The sequence below is a fragment of the Cupressus sempervirens genome, chromosome 4, assembly GCF_028749045.1.
Source record: "Cupressus sempervirens isolate cs-2001-9-10 chromosome 4, ASM2874904v1, whole genome shotgun sequence".
Lineage (NCBI taxonomy): Eukaryota > Viridiplantae > Streptophyta > Pinopsida > Cupressales > Cupressaceae > Cupressus > Cupressus sempervirens.
In genome coordinates, this window is record NC_143121.1 from 478,904,492 (window position 1) to 478,923,034 (window position 18,543).

Genomic DNA, 18,543 nt, shown 5'->3' on the forward strand with positions numbered 1-18,543 from the left:
AAGATACTGAAGAGATCTGACAACCCAAAAAAAGACTACACACATGAGGATTTCCCCCACAAGGACATTTATATAGCGGTTTCTACTACCATATCAAAAATGGCTATTACCGCTTGAGGTACCATCCACATGGTTGACCCAATAAAGGGAATGTCCACTACGGTTTAACCCTCTCTAATCAAGGAAGACTCACAAAGTTGTACCACATGGGGACTTGGTTTGGATTCAAGGGTTCCAAATTTTTAATGTGCCCAAAAGAGAACAAAGCATACTCCTCTAGCCTCTTCACCTTACCCAAACATAGCAAACAAGATTTTTTGATACACTAATTTGAAATCACCTCTCTAACTTTTTAAAAAATCCAACAACAAACACCACTAGTCTCAAAAGAGAAAGTACTAATGGATGTTGAGGACAAACTCAAGCAGAATAATGAGACAATGACAAATATCCTTCCCTACCTACAAGGGGATCTGTCGTCAAGAGGAGCTTCGCATGTAAAGCAAACGAATGAAGCTCAATCTCTCAAGATCTCCCAAATAGTGTTCATAGGGCCTAATTACTATGTGAAACATATATGCGTGAAAGAAAATCTAGATCCAATTTTAAAGCACCAAATGAAGTGTGAATCTATGAAAGCATGTAAAAACACTCAAGCCAAACACATGAGATGTTCATTTTAGTTCCAAATCCAAATGTTATAGAGATCCAACAAAATACTTAGTAATCTTTGCAACGCATTTTTCTCTGTTGTACCTTTCGTTTATGCTTGAATGCTCGCTCGCAACGAACAAAGCAATAAACAAAACAAAGAAACACAAGATATGCAACACATATACCAAAGCCAAGAGGCATTTCCAAATTAGAGAAAATTAAATGAAAAGGTGTGACCCACTCTCGGTGTAAAACTCTATAAAAATTATAAGATGAGGGGTTTTCTATTTAATGTAAATGTAAAATAATCTATTTTCTTATAAAATAAAGCATGTGACATTTATGTAAGTATTGGATCAATTGTACCACTTATTTTGGCTTCAAAGTAAGTGGATAATAGAACGATATAAAATACAATTCAAATAGCATTATGACCACTTTTAACATTTGCACGTATGAAGGATTCCACAAAATTCATCTAAAAGCTAAACCAATAGTTATTAGTAATTAAGTTATATACAAAATTGTCAAATCAAAAGTTATGCATTAAAAAAACATGTAGTAGGTTATATATACATATACACACACACACACACACACACACACATATATATATATATATATATATACATATATACATATATACATATATATATATACATATACATACATATATACATATACATATACATACATATATGTATATACATATACATACATATATGTATACATATATGTATACATATATGTATATGTATACATATATGTATACATATACATATATGTATACATATATGTATACATATACATATACATATACGTATACATATACATATATATATACATATATGTATATATATATGTATAGATATACGTATACATATATGTATATGTATACATATATGTATACATATACATATATGTATACATATATGTATACATATATGTATATATATATATATATAACTCAAAAAAGAATTATGTTTAGAATGTCATGTACTTATAAGTATGGCAAAGAAAATTATTACAATTTTTAAATTTTGAAACATGTCATTCTAATTTACATTAAAGTTTTTGAATCAGACATCAAGCCAGAATCTCATGATAGATAAGTTCAGAGATCACTTATCAACAACTTGAGTTAAATATGAGACTAAACAAATGGTCAAAATCTATTGCATCATTAAGTAGCTTAGGATTCAAAATTATTATAGTAGCTCTTGGTACTCTTCCCCTAGTTTAATTACAAATTATTTTTTAAATTGTTTTATTATTAGCTGAAAGACTTTAGATTATAGACATAATTAAATATTATCAACAAGAAAAAGAATGAAAAAATAATTCAATTTATTATTATCAAGTGCTTTAATAAATATATATTTTAATATAATTATATTTAATTAGGATATTATATTTTTAATGTTTCAGAAAGTTAAAAAGTAAAATATTGAAGATAAAAAATTAACTTTATTATATTCTATTAGTTATAAAATTTATTTTATTACATATGCATTCTTATTAAATTATAAATGATAGTAAAATATATTATATTTATTTATATATATTAATTATTGTATAATAAAAATATTTATAACGATATCTAAAACAGTTTGATCAATATCTAAGAAAAACTAAGTTCCTATTGAATGAGGAGGAAAGAGACATTTCATTTTTTCTCTAATGTTTTTAGCTTTAAACAAGAGACGTTAATAGTTTTTGGTCCCCATGTAATAATAATAATTTCTTCCAGTTTTGCAAGAAGTAAGGGTACTTTTGCAATTTTTTGTTTTTGAGACTGCAAAATTTCTATTTGAAGCTCTTTTATTCGGCAAGTGAATATTCACACTTGGAAATCTCTGGACCTATATTACATCATCTTATTGTTTAGGTAAAAGGTGATATTATTCATCCTACCTATCTATAGGCGAGACTATTGTTTTTGCCTCATATTTGAGCATTTGTTTGCCTCAGAAACAGTGAATATTTTGCACAAATTGTAATGTCTAGTGGTGTCTGCTAGAAAATAAAGACTAAATTTTCTTGAAAATGTTGAAATCTAAAATTTTCATTGGCCAAGACAACTTCTAGTTGGCTCCGGCTACGGTGCAACCTATTTGCACTGGCAGCCTTCACCATTTGCATGGCATCCCATCCCATGGGCATGAATAGTGTCAGTGTTAGTCTTTATTGTACACATTCCTCAGTCTGTTCAACTTGTATTGACAAACTGCCTTGTCTGCTCATCATCTAAAAAGAAAATTAAAATCTATATTTAATATCTTTTCCAAACTTTCTTTCTCTATGATTTTCTGATTTGTTTGTTCCATAATTTTTTTTAAAAAAAATATTCACCTAAGCTAAAAGCATATTATTTTACAATTATATTTTTAAATCAAAACTAATAAAATTAATTATTATTTCTTTTATACTAAAGTAATATTATATGTAATTTAAATTTTTGATAAATGTATTAATTTTTTTAGTCTAAATAATTTTAATTTTTTATAAATCTATCAAAAAAACTCTATATATCTTATTTAACTAAAAATAATTTTTTTTTGGCTATTTATATTATTTAATAATTTTATTTTTAAACTAAAACTAATGAAATCAATTATTATTTCTTATAAGACTAAAATGATGTTATATATGAAATTAAATTTATAAATATTAAATAAGATTATTTTATTTCTGTTTTATTATGCAAATTGAACTTTTATTTATAAAGTTCAATTATTTTATTATTTGAAAAATAGGAAAAAAACTATAAAAATGAACAATCATAAATTATTTAACCATTAAATATATAAAATTACATCTAAATCTTCCTTCAATCCTTCAAAGCCTTGTTGCATTATGTTAAGAAAGTTTTGACTTGATATTACTATTCAGGTGACACTTTTATTTAAGATGCCTAAAGTATCCACAACAATTATTTGATTTAATTTAATTATTTTATTTACATAATTTGATAAAACTATTTTATCTTTTTATATTTAATTTAAATGAATTCAAAAACAACACATTTCTTTGTTTAATTAAAATGAGCATTTATTGTTTGAAATTAAAATATTTTTTATTTAAGTGAATTTATTTAATTTTTATGCTATCTTTTATTATTTTATCAATTATATTATTTTCTAGATTATCTTTATAAATTATTCAACAAAGATGTTTTTACTATTTTAATGTATTTTAGACATATATTGTATATTAATAATCTTGTAATAGTCTTCTTTTAAAGGAATTCAGAAACAACACATTTCTTTGTTTAATTAAAATGAGCATTTATTCTTTGAAATTAAAATAATTTTTATTTGAGTGAATTTATTTAATGTTTATGCTATCTTTTATTATTTTATCAATTCTATTATTTTCCAGATTATCTTTATAAATTATTCAACAAGGAGGGTTTTACTAATTTAATGTATTTCAGACATATATTGTATAGTAATAATTTTGTAATAGTCTTCTTTTTCTTCACTCTTCACACTTCTTCTTGTTAAGTTTAAAAATTATATTAGAACTTAATTCTAATTCATCGAGAGAGACTAAAAATCAAAATTGTAACAATTATAGACAATAAATCTAATTATAGAAATCTCACTTATAAAAATTATAAAATAAATAGATATAAAATTATATAAATTAATTTTCTCTTTTTTAATATTTATATAAGTTAAAATTATAGAAACTATTTAATCTTATTTACAATATATATTAAAAATAAATTAATTAATTAAAATAACATCTCACAAAATTAAATAGAAGAATCCTCCACAATATTTTTAACCTTTAAAAAAATTAAAATTTTATAATTATAATTATTTATACAAATAAGAGAAGAGAAAAAAAGTTTAAATAAATGTACTTCTATAAAAAATTGATTTTACTTGATAAATTTTTTAATGAGTATTGTATTTTTTATGTACAAATATTACTTTATAGTAATATTACTTTATAATGTTCTGCTTTTCTATTTTATTTTTGTTTCACATGATAGATGTTAATAAACTATGATGTTTTTCTCTGAAATGTAATGTTTTCTTCAATTCTTTAATGCAGAAATACCCTTTTTTCCAATTTCCTAAACAACATTCAGCACAATACGAGGTAACAGTATATGATAAATGATTCGCAGGCCCTTTTACTTTTTATATATAAAACAATAAAATCCAAAGTCTCAAAACATATATGTATATAATAATATTAACAATTTATATGAATTAGAAAACTTTCAACTAAAATTGTAGTTGCAAAAATTCGAGTCGTAACACTTGGTAACAAGGAAAACTTTGAAATTTCTTTCACCTTTCACACTAGATGTAGAACTTCTATGTACCAAATTCAAATGGACAAAGGCGAATGAAAATTCAAATAAACAAAGACTTACCTATGAATGCAAGGAACCCAACAACAAGCGAGAAAATTCACCCAGCGGTGAGAATGATGACCCCAAAACTCAGCAACAGCGAGACATATGACCCAGCAAATATGATATGAAAATGACTCTGGCTCCATTGATACAGACTCCATGAGAAAAATGGCGGGATGAGCATTTATGGGTTTGGTTGATATTAATTGCAAAAAGTTGGTGGGATATATTGCTTGTTGGACAAGCTGGATGGCGGAGGGGATGGCGGAGGGCAGCGTTGGATAACATACGGCGCAGTAGAATACAGCAGTCGAAATGAAGAGACGTCTGTACTTGCAGCTATCGACTGCATTTGTACTTGCGCCTGCAGAGTCAAGATGGAGTCGAAGGATGGAGGAGGGGCCAGACCGGTGCAAATATGTTGCATCGTAGCCGGTGCCCTCTCCATACTAGGTGCTAAAGAAGGTGCAGTATTGATTTTGTGTTAAGTTTTAAAAATATATAAACAACTACACACTCATCATCAATGCCTAGTAAGCAAGTGGGTACCTTGACAAAGATTAGAGACATGCATTTATGAAGTCTGACATGGTAGACATCATCCTAAACACCTAGCCTTGGGAAATTTCTTAAAAGAAAAGTATGTATTTTCAAAAACCAAATCTGCACTCATACCAACGCCTAGGAAAAAGGAGGGGAGCACTTTGGAAAAGGCATATATGGTTTTAAAAATTGTTTCTTGGAACTCCATTTGGCTAATGATTGCATCCATGACCACATGCTCAAGCTAATCCCTAGGCAAAGGGACATGTCACTTGATTAGGGTGGGTGGGTGTAGAACCTAGAAAAGTACGCTGGGTAGAGCATAGAATTTATTTTTTTGAAAAAATGTAGGAATGTTTGGGTAAATGGGAAAAGGGGTAAAGTAGGTAATATTAAAGTAATAGTTGATGGGTGGGATAAATTTAGGAAAAATGTATATAATAAAGGGATTGTAAATTGGAATTTATTTTATTTGATTATAGAAGCTGCAAGTTATGATAGTAGTATAATTTGATTATAAATTGATTTTAGTGTATTAGATAAATTCAGAGGATAACATATATAAGTTACCTTAATATATATTTGTGTTCATTATAATTTGACCATAGATATTTTAGGAGAGTAATAGATACATATATAGTTTAGATGATTTGTTAAAGTTAGCTTAGCTTAAGACAATAGTTTTTACTTAAAAATTAATCGGTCATTATTCATAAATGTAGTAGTTACAGTTTAGTATTTAATAATAATAATGTTAGCAACAAAAATAAATGATGTATGTTAAAATGGAAGATATAGGTGCTTTAAAATAATAACTATAATAATAATCATTAGACATGACACTAATGGAAATGTAGTATGATAATTTGAATTATGAGCATATATTTGATAACTTATTAATTAACTAAGTGAAGATGGATAGATTTGGGTTAAGGCGGTTAAGTTGGTATTATGATAAGCATAACCAAAGGATGTTTAGTATTATATTATACATAATTAAAGATGCTATATTTTGGTATTTTATTAAATCTAGTTAAAGCACATCAATTTTAGTATCATAATAAGTATATTTTGATTTTTAGTTGTTCCGATTTTTATTTTATTTTTTTTACGGATTGTGTAATCACGATTACAGTATAAAATTTTGATTTTAGATCATTAGATAATTTAAAGGGTAATAGACGTACATTAATTTTATGATAATTTAATTATATTATATTTGATTATAAATATTGGAAGTGTAATAATTTGAAAGGGATAGTGAAGAGTATGGAGGGTAGTTTAATTCTATAAACATTATTAACGATATTGGCAATTTGAACTTATAATTTTATCGCATAATATACCTATCTAGACAAGCTCCCGCACATCTCATCATAACATGCTATGCTATTTTTAATATGTTTATTATTGTTATTATTTAATTGTTCTTAATATTATTACTTGTGCCTACCACTCTTACTATACTTCTTTTACTTTATTTACTAACACTATTAGTAATTATCAGGACTTATAATCATACCACCTCATGGGGAACTCAAATTCTAGTTCCGAGTAAACAACTTCATACCAATATATATATATATATATATATATATATATATATATATATATATATATATATATATATATATATATATATATATATATATATATATATATAATTAGTTGTGTTTTTCCATGTAAAATTATGGGCATGACATACAATGAATATTCCCTCCAGGGGTCGGGGTTTCACCACCTGATTCCTGCAAAAAATATTCTTTGCAAGCCTAACAACCTAAAAAAAATTCAAAAAATTGCTCTGAAAATGGCAAAAAATTGCAAAGGAAATAAAATAATGATCTGAAAAATAAATTTAGAGATCTAATAAATGATCATACTGAATTCGCAAATCAAGCTTTCGGGTGCCGGTTTGCAAAAAGAATTTGCCTCAAATTTGACTATGGCCTAGGGTAGCAAAATTCATAGTCAAATTTCACTGAATTGACACTCCAGATGCAATGACAAGGTCCACTTTGGCTCTAGACACTCCCAATGATTGTGATACTCCAAATTTGAGTCGAAGTCCTCTAAGAGGTGAAGCAAGAAAATGGTCTCCAATGGCTATGTGAAGAGAAATACCCTCAACTATAATACCATGTAAGAATTTTCCTTAGGGAAAAATCACCCAAGATCAAGGAACTCAAGCACAAGCATAGAATGGACCAATAAAGTATGATCGGAATAATAATATGATATTCAATTAATGTACAAGTACACTAGGAGTTCCTAAATATAAAGGCCTCTAGACTGACTAGGATTCAGTACATTGATAAGTCTTACAACATGGCGCATGTCCACCAAGAGTGGATTATCCTCCATTAAGCACAAGAGTTAGTGCAATGATGAGAGGATAAGCCTACAAAGGTGTAGCACGTAAAATTATGTTGTAGACACCATGTGTAAAATAAGAGTGTGAATAATTGTGTTGTCAACATGACAACTCAGTTAATTATGCAAACTTCAATGTTGTAGATACCATGTGTTGAATTAGAGTTGCTTACTCTAGTGTTGTCAACATGACAACTCATATGAGTATGCAAACTCCTAAGTGTCAAACTAATAAATAATAAATAATGCATTGAGCTAAGTAAGCTTAAGTGTAAATAGTGAATACTTATTTACACCAACAAGCATGATCACCCTCAGGATCATTTTGAATGGCTAAAATAGTGTTACCCAAAGATTGTCTGAGGTAGAAAGGTAAATTTAGCCTAACCCTATGCCTAAAATGGTTAACCAACATAAAATGGTGTCCATATATCTTAGTGAAGTGACCATCTAAAGTAAGATACTCAATCACCACAAACATAACAAATCTCCATGGGCAAAAAATGGAGCCAAGGTTAAAGTATGAATTACCAATTTTGACTAGTCTGTTGCTCCTTAGTATCCACAAATTCTTCAACCACCCGATATAAAAGCTTCCTATCCTAGTATAAATTAATACCCTCAGTGTCAATACTTGTTGCTTTAGTAATAATATCTTCAGAAAGCTCCATCCTCTGATTACCCTCCAATATACTCCCATCTTTCCAAGTTTTGATAAATTGTCGAGTAATGGCAGGGTTACTATGTTTCAATTTCTCAATAAACCTCATAAAATTCCCCTATTCCAAAATGTTCCATATCTCACTCTTCTTCTTCCATTGTTTGCAACTCATCGGTTCAATTCTCTTTCTCCTTCCTCCCATTTCTTCACATTAAGAAAAGGGATCTCACTCCTCAAAAACATCCACTACAATAAAAGACCAGAGTCAAAACTGTAGCCAAGTATTTTAATGGGAAAAAAGACCCACAATCTATGTGGTAATGAATGAAAATACATTGTCCATCTCATAATAACTCATTGCTTCCCAATCCTTCCTATATCATTATTAATCCTTGATGATATATTCATCATTGAAGAAACTTTTTTGTTTACTTGTAGCTTTATCATGCTCAATCAATAAAAGCCCCTCGATAGGAATAACATCATTTTGATTCCAAATTAACTTTTTATCCCTTTTTGCAAGCCACATTAGCAGCCCAATCAGCAACTTGATTGATTTCTCTATAATTGTGAGTGAGTACACAATTTTCAAAGGAATTGATAAGATCAATGACCTTGCCTATAATATTATTAATAGTGCAAGAAGGATTAGTAACTTTATTAAGAAAATTCATTACATTAAGGGAGTCCCCCTCTAGCCAGATCTTATTCAAATTCAAACTTTTAGCATAGCTAAGACCATAGAGGATCGCACTTGCTTCTACTACATCATTTGGTTTGAACCCCAATAGGAATGGCCATCCTACCTAATCTGTCACCATTCATATTCCTAATGATGACACCATAGCCCGCTATTCCTGGGTTACCCTTTGAGGCCCCATCAAAGTTAATCTTACACCAATCCTTAGGAGGATAACCCCATCTTGCCAAATCCCTAGTGTTAGAGCCATTTTGAGCATGACTAAGACCATCCAAATTCCAATTTTGAAACACTAATTCTTCCCAAGCATTCTGGGTTGGTGCCCTTTTCCACAAGATTTGATATTCTCTATTACCATATTCTTAATCTTGTAGAACATCTGGCCTAAATTAGTTTCCTTACCCCTAAATACCCTATCATTACGTTCCTTCCAAATGCCCTAGCAAAGGAATGGGAGGATGAAATCCCACTTCATAACTAAAGTATTAGTAGAGGGAGACTTCCAACCATTGAAAAAATCTTGAATGGTAAGGGGGAAAACCTAGGTAATATTTAGCAAACCACAAACCTTTTCCCATAATCTTCTAATATAAGAATAATTAATAGTCATATGGTTAACCAATTCATCAGGTTCCTTACAAAGATAACATCTATTGACAATGTTAAACCCTCTCTTCAACAAATTGTTCATGTCAAAATTTTATCCTACAAAAGAATCCAAAAAAAATTATTAACTTTGGGTGCCATGCCTTTAAACCAAGCTTTGGCCTAGCAAGGCTCTTGATGCTCTTCAAAAGCATTAGCATGCACTAAAGACATAGAAAATAACCCATTACGATTATATTTCCATATCAAAGCATCCTTGTCTTCGCTTAAAAAGATAGCATTCAGAATCTTGTTTTGATCATTAAGTTGATTATTCACTCTATTGAGGTTAACCCAATTATTCTCCTCCCAATAATCCTCAACAAAAATCCCAAAGACATCCTTGCACTATTCCATAAAGCCATTCCATCTTTGATCTGAGTTGAGGGCATGATCAAGAATCCAAATATCATCCTAAAAAAAAATAGTTCTCCCATTTCCCACCTTCCATCTGACCCCTTTATTGATAATATTCTTATTTTTCTATGCATTTTTCCAAATCATTGAACCCCCTTGTAAAGTCTCATTTCTAAGGAAGAGATTAAGATCTTGATTCTCCCTCTTATATTTATCATTCCACATGTCTCTCCATTCTTTCTCCTCTTTATACCATCTCCATATAAGCTTGGCAAGAAAAGAATCATTCATAGAAGCAACCCTTCTAAGAATGAAGCCTCCTTTATTAATAAGCATGCAAACTTTCTCCCACGCAATCAAAGCCAATATTTTCTTTTTTCCCATACCCAGCCATTAGAAAATTTTCTGAATTTTCTCAATTGCCAAAGCAAACTTTTTAGGGATCTTATAAACACTCAAAGCATACAACAAAACATTCTGTAAGGTGGATTTGAGGACAATAACCTTACCAGCCTGGCTAAGGATGGAACCTTTCCATCCAACTAACTTAGAATGGATTTTATCAATCAAAAAACTCCAAAAAATCTTGGGTGGGTCAAGAGAAAGGGGTAAACCAAGATAAGATCCTGATAGGGTACCAATCTCATAGCCAATAATTAGTTTAGTTTTACTCTACCTATTATTATTAACATTAATGAAATAAATCACACATTTGTTTCAATTAATAATTTGGCTAGAGGCATTCCCATAATCCTCAAGAGCTTTCTTGATGTTCCTCACATTCCTAGTAGAAGCTTCTCACATCACAATAGAATCATCCACAAATTTTTGATGGGAACAAATTAGATCTTTAGACAAAGGTTCGAGCCCAAAAAAATCCCCCATCGATGCCATTTTCTCCACAAATCTACCTAAGAATTTTTCCATGAGAATGAATAGGATAGGTGAAAGAAGATTCCCTTGCCTCAACCCATAAGAAGCCCAAAAAAAGGGATTTGGGGAACCATTAACAAGAACAAAGAAGGTGGTAGAAGAAACCAACATTAGGGCCAACTCCAAAAATCTCTTATTAAATCCAAAAACTTACAGCCTTCTTTGTAAAAATCCCCAATCCACCCTATCATAAGCTTTAGATAAATTGAGTTTAAGAAGGAGCCCCTGTCACTTGGACATCTCATGCACCAAGATTATAGAATCCAAAATCTTCCTGCCAGGAACAAACCCACTCTGTTGTCTAGAAATCAGATTAGGAAGAAAAGATAAAATGTTGAGCATTAGAACTTTAGAAATAACTTCATAAAAGGAATTATAAAGACTGATTGGTCTAAATTGATCCATGCAATCAACATTAGGCTTTTTAGGAATCAAAGCTAGGAAAGCACCACTCAGCTCTTTTAGAATTTTCCTTTAGCCAAAGAACTCTTTAACCCCATTACAAACATCTTCTTGAATGATACACCAATACTTGTGAAAAATAGAAAAGGGAATTCATCTAGACTAGGAGCCTTATCAGCATCAAAGGAGAAGACAACTTTGGTAATTTCATCATTAGATGAAATAATAATGAGGAATTTATGATGATCCTCTAAAGTACAGTTTGGGACACATTCAAGAAACATTTTCTGCTTATCCTTATCCATGTTGGGATCACCTTTCAGAAAATTATTGAAAAAATCCATAGCTTCCCTTTTTATGATCTCCTAATCCTCAGTGGGAACCCCATTAGCAATAAGTCTATAAATTCTATTAACCATTCTATGCTTCAAGGTAGTCATGTGAAAATACTTAGTGTTCTGATCCCCTTCCTTCAAAAAAACATTTCTAGACTGGTGTCTCCAATACATCTCCTCCTCAATGATGATATCATGCATCTTAATCAATTTCAAGGTCTCCTCCTCCTTGGTAACTATCGCATACCCTTCTTCCTAAATACTATCCTGAATCTCTTTAAGTTCCTCAATAACCTTCCTCTTATTATCAAAGATGTTCTCAAAGGTATCTTTATTCCATCTTTTGATATTCTTTTTAACATTTTTCAACTTATTAGAAACTTTGAACATGGTTGTGCCCTCCACTTTAATACTCCACCATTCCTTGATAAGGTTTTTTAGCGTCGGATGAAGAGTCCACATTTTTTCAAACCTAAAGGTATAACTCTTCTTAAAAGTTAAGGGATCAGCCACAAGGAAAATGGGGAAATGATCCAATCCAACTTGAATTTGAGTAGAAAGAGAACATTGATATTGCAAAAACCATTCACTACTAATAAGGGCTCTATCCAATATAACTTGGATGAGGTCCTTCCCATATCTTCTATTGGTCCAAGTATAATCAACCCCATGCAAATACATATCATGCAAGAGATGACTATCAACAAAATCCATCAACTCCAATATGTTATCCATGTTAGTCTAACTTCCTCCCATCTTATCATTCTCTTTCAAAAGAGTATTAAATCCCCCATAATTATCCAATTTTCTTTCACAAAATTTTTCTCTGATTAGTAAGGGCTTCCCAAAGTGTCTTTCTACCCCATTTTGAATTGGGGGCATAAACATTAGTAAGCACCCAAGAAGAACAATCCTTAGAATTGGTAAATCTAATGTTCATCATATTTCTATTCTGAGAGATAAATTCCCCATTAATACATCTATCATTCCAATAAATTGCCATACCGCCAGAGGCCAATTCAGAATCACTCCCAATAACCTTACCTCCCCTAAAAACCAAAATACCTTCAATTTTATCCTTTAACATTTTTGCTTCTTGAATGAGAAGAATATCTGGTTTGTTATCCCTAATCATATTTTTCACTATATCTTGCTTGTGAGGATTATTTAATCTCTAATATTCCATGATATAAGCTTCATTTCTTATGGAAAGATTTTGTGTCTAAGATAGTTCTCTGACTACCATCCTCTATACTTCTATTAGTCTCCACTATTCTTCTTTGCACATTAAAGGGTCTTCCTACAAAAGTAGGAAATAAACCAACATCTCCAACTTTGATACCTTTTCTAGATGGTGTTGAAGGTAAACAACAGTCCCTAGCTTTGTTGCTCTTAAGATCACCTTTTTTTATGCTCTTTTTGGATGGTGTGTTGAGGATATCACCTATCTTATTACTCCTAGTTTTTAGCAGAGCATTCTCTTTATTCTTTTTAGAAGAGAAAACCTCATTTTTCTTTTTTGATTTTTATTTTTTTTAGCCCCCACTTTCATCTAGTCTACACCAAAGTCATCATCATCCTCCCCTAGCAAGGCTTTAGAGATGTCCTTAGTACACGCCCAACCCCACCCCCCCCCCCCCCCCCCCCCCTCGCCCCCCTCACTTTTGATTACACTCTATGGTGGTTGTTACATCTGAAAAAGGTCTAACCAAACTTTGAGTTTCCTTATAATGATATGGTCCTATTTCTCATGGGAATTAGAATCATCATTGTCAACATCTTTAATTTGAATTTCACCATCCACTTCTTATTCCCCTTTTTTGGGACTTTCCACATCTCCTTCTGATGCCATCATAGTGTTCACATCTTCCCTGTTGTGATCTAAAGGTACCTATTCCTAGTTCTCCACTCCGACACTCTTGTCTTGCTAGTTTGATTCAACCTGTTAGGTAACTTTACACACCAAAGTCCCCTTCTCAATACCACTACCCCCTTCTCGATTGAGCTCCAATCAAAGATGGACATTTTTTCACCCAATGACCAGATTTTTTGTAGGATCTTGTTCATAACACTAATCCTAACCTTATTTAAAATCCTAAATATACTATCAACCATAGATATTATTCTAACCCTAACCACAATCTTAGCTAAAACATATCATTATTGTTATTTTACCTAAAAAATACTTTCTATAACTTTAAACTTACTTCTAAGCTAATCCTAAGCATAGAGTATAAGCCTAACTCTAATTATAGCTCTAAACATATTTTTAACCATATAAAAGATTGAGATGTATATTTCATGTATTTTAACATTCCAAAATAGTGCATCTTTGGTTAACTCTATTAATGTTACAATAATACAACAGATCATCCATTCAATGTCTTCGGTATTATTGCATTAATATTTCTAAAATTGCTCAATAATCTAAAATGAACATGGAACAATTTCTATTGTATTTATATTATTTTGTTCAACATATTGATGCAATATTCTCTATATTTTATTAATGAACTTTTACAAATATTATTATCTTTTTATTTCATTATTTTAAAAAATAAAAAAATGCATTAATTCTGTTAAATAAAAACAATTTATTGTTGAAATAATTATTAGTAGAGATCTTCACTACGTAAGATTTTTATTTTAAAAAATATTTTTAAAAAATTAATAAAAATATATATAACAAATCTATAAAATTAAATTTTATAAAAATAATAAAATAATATTCTTTATTAGATATTTCTAATTTCAATTGAAACTCAAACCTATTTCAAGAAAAATCATTCTTCAATTTTTGTATTGAAGGTGGGAAAAACAATTTTAACTAGCAGTTGCAAGCTTATGTGCTTACAACAATAAGCCCATAAGTTTCATTTTTCAATTTGTAAAATAATTTACATAATATAAAAACTATATAAAAGAAAATATACAATGATAGTTAAAATAAAAAAGTAAATTAATTTTTATAAATATAATTATATAAATAAATTAAATTCTAATAGCTAAATTTTGAGTGTCAGAAATTTCCAACATTATGCTTAAATTGTTAGGATAATCTGAATAAAGTGCCTATTATGTTCAAAGTTGATTCCCCACTTTATTCACATATTAAATCTTTACTAAAAATAAATCACAAACAATAGAAGAACAAGATATCAACTAAATTATTATTTTTTGTATTTTTTATATTTTTGTGATGTGTACATTACTAATTATAATAGATTGGCCAACATGCACCAATTTGTAATAATCAACAAAAATTTAGACTCAAACATAAATACAAATATACTCAAATACAAGTATGGTGGTAAGAAACAATACATGCAACAATTTTTTACAATCATATCAAATTAAATTCCAAGCATCCCAATAAAATCCTAGTTGCATCAATCTTTTTGAGCAAAATCCAATCTATATCTTTGGATTACATCATTTATTTTCTAGAAACACTAGGAAAATTAGAAACTTAAAAAGAAAAAAGAAAATTTAGAAACATTGTAATTATTAGTTTTTATATGTTGAAAAAAGAAAATTAGAACTTTTTATTGATTTTTTTAGATTATGAAAAAAGAAAGTTAAATTTAATTAATTGATTTTTGTACATCGTTGAAAAAGGAAAGTTAGATTTTAAGAATTGGTTTTCGTAGGATTAATTGATTTTTGTAGATTTAAAAAAGGAAAAAGGGAACATAAGTTTGAAGAATTTGTCATTAGAAAATTATAAAATTGATAGGGTCTTACAACTTTTCTATGAGAAAAGCTCCCACAATAAGCCTATCGGCTTAATAATTTATTTGAAAAATATTTATTTCTACAAAGATTTATGTGCAATTTGAACTAGCTTACACTTGTGTGTTACTATATGTATACCATTCTTATTTAGATATTATTCAACATTTTTTTAAAATCAAATTTCAATATCATTATTACACCTTGCATTATGAGATAAGTTAACGCATGTCATTTACATCAAATTAGATTAAAGAGTTTGTATGTATAAAAATTTAAAATCATAATTTTGATATTTCAAATTGTAAAATAATTCAATGTCTACCATTTATACCAATTTGGTGAAATGTTCATATTTAGAAAAGGAACACAATTATAATGTAAGAATTAAAAAACCTAAAATATAACTACCATTAATTTTCTAAGCATTTACAATAGTTTATATTAGTCGAAGCAATCTTAATAGCTTTATTCTTGAATTTCCCTTTTCTCCTTGTAAAAAAAAGTATTAAACAATCCATAGAGACCTTTCTTGTTGGAAAAATATTCTATCGTGAATTCTTTAAGAAGTACTGCAAAATTGAAACAAACCAAAAATAATAAAGTTAATTAAAATTTGATAAAAGAAATATTTTTTTAATAAATTTATCAAGAACAATGAAAAATGTTAACTAACATAATTTAAAATTTTGGAATAAATACATTAAAAATAATTTGAGATTACTATGAGAAAGCTATGTTGAGGGAAACAAGAATGGATAGATTAACTTTGCAAAACTAAGGAAGAAGTTTGACATTGTTCCAATTGATACAATAAAATTTGCCCTATTGCAAAATACAAATGCATGCACTTTCTCTTGCTTCTCTCCATTTGTCATTAAACAAGCAGTACTAATTCAACCATTTTGCAAGAAAGACAATCTAAATGCAAGAGAAATGAATATTTGAGAAACTCAATGCAAAAATAAATGAAAATGTTTGAATTTCATAGGATTGTATTGACTATATATAGATTTTCTCATTTAATTCAATTAGAATAAAAATTAATTTAATCTTTTCAACTTTGGGATTTGGATTTGGATAGATATCAATCATGTCACTTTTTTGGCAAGATTTACTCCCCTAATTTTAGAAATGATGACTAGTTACTATGATAGAAAATCATGGCATAATTACCAATTATTTTAGAGTCTTACAACTTTTCAAGAAGAGTCTTACAACTTTTCTAGCAATAAATGTCATTTCCGGGAGCAAAGCTCCCACATAAACCCTATTAAAAATGAAATGGAGGAATAGTTTAAAAATTTGGAAGTGGGAGAAATACTTTTGAAAACTTGCACTAAAATATAATCTAACATCCACATATTCCCATGCGATTTGACTTTTCTAGAGGAAGGATGACAAAGGTGAATGGATCATAGGGGTGTCATCCATGATCCATATTGCAGTGAAAATATTATAGTTTTACACTATTTAACACTGATTATGGGTGCATATAAGTTTCCTTGTAGCCATAACATAGGCTATAGATGCATATAAGTTGCCTCGTAGCCAAAACCAGTTATAGGGACTGCACACGGTTAATATATGATATGCATTATATATATGGAGATTTTTTGCTCCCATCTACCATGTCGCTTTTTATATCATGATTGATAGCTCCATTATGAAAAGTCCTACCATTAAACGAAATATAGAAAACAAAATAAAGCCCCAAAGATATGAATGTTTGCAACAAAAGTATCAAACATTTTTTTGACATCTTGATTTGGAGGGTAGATTGATCAAATTTTCCCATTAAATTACAATGACTAAAGTCCAAACTTTCAACATCACTACACATCTATTAACAAAAGATTAAATAAATTTTTGGATATGCACACATCTAAAAGCATCGTTTGAAACTATTTTGTTCCTCTTAAGAAGTACTAACACAGTTGATATAAATTCCATATCAATGGTAGAGTTTGAAAAGAACATAAATTTTCCTATCGTTTATCATAAGTATCAGGAAAAAAAAGACATATATTATTAATTCTTAAGACCCAACGATGCATGAAATATAATGCTCTCAAATCCAACAATATATTTTCTTTAAAAGACAAAAGGAATTTATCATTAATTGTCATAAAAAAGTAAGGACGCATACTAAATACTCCCAAATCAAGCCATATTTATCATTTTTTATGTATACAGAGATCTACTAGTCATACTACAAATTTTCTTACAATTCACATTCCATGACCATATGCTAGCAATTATTGTAAATTAGGTGCAATATATTCTTGTTCGGCTCATACAATAGGTCTTGTGATTCAATTGACAAAAGATATTAGAAGGTAAATCGAGAAGATATTTAGCTTACAAAGAATCACAAAGGATATTAGAAGGTAAATCAAGAAGATATTTAGCTTACAAATTTTATTGCATAAGACAAACAAGAATCATTGCCAGCCAAAGATCAATTCCAATGATGAACTAGCCCTAAGCTTGGATTTGTTGTTACAAGTGCCTATCATGTTGTGGGTTTTTCAATAGTAATATGGGGATTTGAATTTCAATCATTCTCTTGGCAAATAAAACACTTCACCATACACCACAAGCCCTCTAACATAATGGCTTGCTATCATTCATACTTAAATTTTGAATTATAATTCTAACGAGTAGTTGGCACTTAAATATTTGTGAGAAAGTGGTAACATAAGAATCAGTTTCCTGAGTAGTTGTTATAATAAATCATGCCTGATAATAAATAGACAAGCAACCTGAGGATTTCTACAACCTATGATTCGACAATTTTCTTCGCTCCACTAGAACATAGCAAACTAAATTA